Source organism: Pinus tabuliformis, chromosome 2_2 (genome assembly GCF_031772625.1).
Source record: "Pinus tabuliformis cultivar Carrire ecotype Pingquan chromosome 2_2, CPIR1, whole genome shotgun sequence".
NCBI lineage: Eukaryota > Viridiplantae > Streptophyta > Pinopsida > Pinales > Pinaceae > Pinus > Pinus tabuliformis.
The window spans coordinates 11,435,983-11,438,486 of NC_142300.1; positions in this window are offsets into that span (position 1 = coordinate 11,435,983).

Below are 2,504 nucleotides of genomic sequence, written 5' to 3' on the forward strand. Positions count from 1 at the left end.
ACATATTTTCACTAATAAATGAAGGGTACATTGTAATCACATCTAGATTATCCATTCTTTGCAAAAGATAAAGATAGGAGAGTGCCTTTAACCTCCTTACTGCAACATACACTAATAAAACATATTTAGCTTGTGATGATAGCATCATTACAATTAAGTGATCATACCATTTTCCTTTACAACCATGAGGCGGGGACTATACTAATATATCAAAATAATCATTTCTCGAGTGTCGATAGATAGTGTATAATAAATAATCTCACTAGATAATTGAACTAAATAATATAATAATAATGGGTATTTAGCACATATTCATATGAATATTCATAAAAAATTATAATTTGATATGAATATCACTATATTAAATATGTTGTAATATTTGTATTATATAAGTCATGAAGTAATTCATTTTATGAATAATAGATAGTTTTAACCTATTAAAAAGTTTTTCTATATTATTATGATATTTATGTATAATATAATATTTATGTTGTTAATATTTTGGTATTTATGAATTTAAGAGTTTATTCTTTAGTTTAAGGGTTTATTTCATCTTATATTTATTACGGTTTATTTTATTTACTTTTAAATAAAATGGGTAGCTTTTTTCATTACAAAAATTGGAAGTGAGCTAGGTCCAATACATTTTTGGAGAGCAAGCTCTTAGAATTGTTCATCATTTTAAATAGAAGGAGGACCCTATTGTTACTAATGTTATTTACATATGAGAGTTTTACATAGATTATACTATAGACCTTCTAAAAGACTCCACCATACTCTATTAATCAACAAAACATATATATGAATAAAAAGGAAAATTGCTACCCACTACTACCAAGTTCGATTTCTCCTAGAGCCTCATCAGAAGGTGTGATCGGTTCTTCTATGTCGCCAGCCCTAGGTTCCAGGTCCCAAATTGCAATGCCCGTGGCACCTTCGGTATGAGGGACAGATCCATCCCTGAATCCAAAGACTTCTTTCAACACCCCCATAGTGGTTGTCTCGACTTTTACTTCAATGTTTTCCACCTTGTGACCCAGGCTCAAAACATATGTGCTCATACTTTCCATGGTTTTCTGGAGAAATTCCATGTCTTTACCATGACCGAACAATTGGGCATACAAAATCGCCATGTTTTCATTGATTTCTTTCATTATTTCCTTTATCACTTGCTTGTAGGAGCTATCAACAATGTCCCCTAATTTCCCGCTGCGACTAGACCCTGCCGCTCCGCCACTTCCATTGCTAGATGAGGCCATTTTCTTGGCAATTCTTCCCTATACTGAAAATATCCTATGGTTAACCCGCTACAACCAACTACTATAAATAATAGCTTGGTTCATATCGACATTAATTCCCATATTTTCTTCCATAAGTGAGCATTGATTTGATACGGGAGCGATGGAAACGATTAGGGTTTGCTCCTGCAGAGTTATGGTTGCTGCCGTTTCGGTCCTAAAGCCCGCCGCAGGGGCCGAAGGCGATTCAGGGCCTGGGATAACAGAGAACGCTGCTGGTAGACTGCCTTTATCGCGATCGCCTACAGTGAAATGGTCTGTCTTTCGCAGTCAAACGCCTCAAATCTACTCAGATTTGCACGGATATGTATCTGTGGGGGCTGCAGTCAAAAGGAATCAAGCGATTCCGGATCGGGGACGAGTTAAAAGCCTTCAGCGAGACCATGAGGCGAGGAAAACAACGGAAGCCCTTTTCTCTGCGTGGATATATGAGGAGGGTCTTCTCCCGCGAGAGAACGAGATCCTGAACTGCGCATTCGAACAAAGAAGATCTTGTGGCGTATGGTGTTTAGAGGAAAGGCCCTGTCAAATCAAGAATGCTCAGAGAAACGGCAGGGGGGGACTGCTCGATGCAGATCCGCTCTCTCTTTCATCGCATGGACCCAGACACTGCAGTATTGGCTTAGATCTACTCGATCAAGTCTTTTCTCGAGTACAGTTTGTCCCCAGGTCTCAGTTCGAGGGCAACAATCATAGATCGTGCAGAGTTTCTGCAGATCCGGGCATGTACAAGGAGGAACGAACAAAAACAGGGCCAGATCTGGAGTATAGCATGCAACCAGAACAGGTAAAAACAAATTGTTTTCAGATTCTGATAAAACCCCCTCAGGGGAAATCTCGTCTAGTGTGGGTTCATGCAGGAATCACCTCCATGCAGCTGAAATATCAAATATGGGCAGAAATGGGATACCCTGTTCAGATCCAACATCTGGTCAGTGGTAGGCGGTCTCTCCAGGACTGCAGATCGATGGAAAGCTATGAGATCGGACCAGGATCGATCATTATCTTAAATCTCAGACTAAGAGGAGGGGCTCTGCCTCAGGGACAGACAAGCTCCTCAGGGGGAGACAAAGGGAAAAAAGCTGCAGCCCAGCACCAACCAAAGGGATCATACAAAAACATCTTACAGGGCAGCAGGAATTCAGGTTTCTCTCCAGATCAAGGCGGACACATGCCCAGGCCATACATAGTAGATCAGTCAGAGCA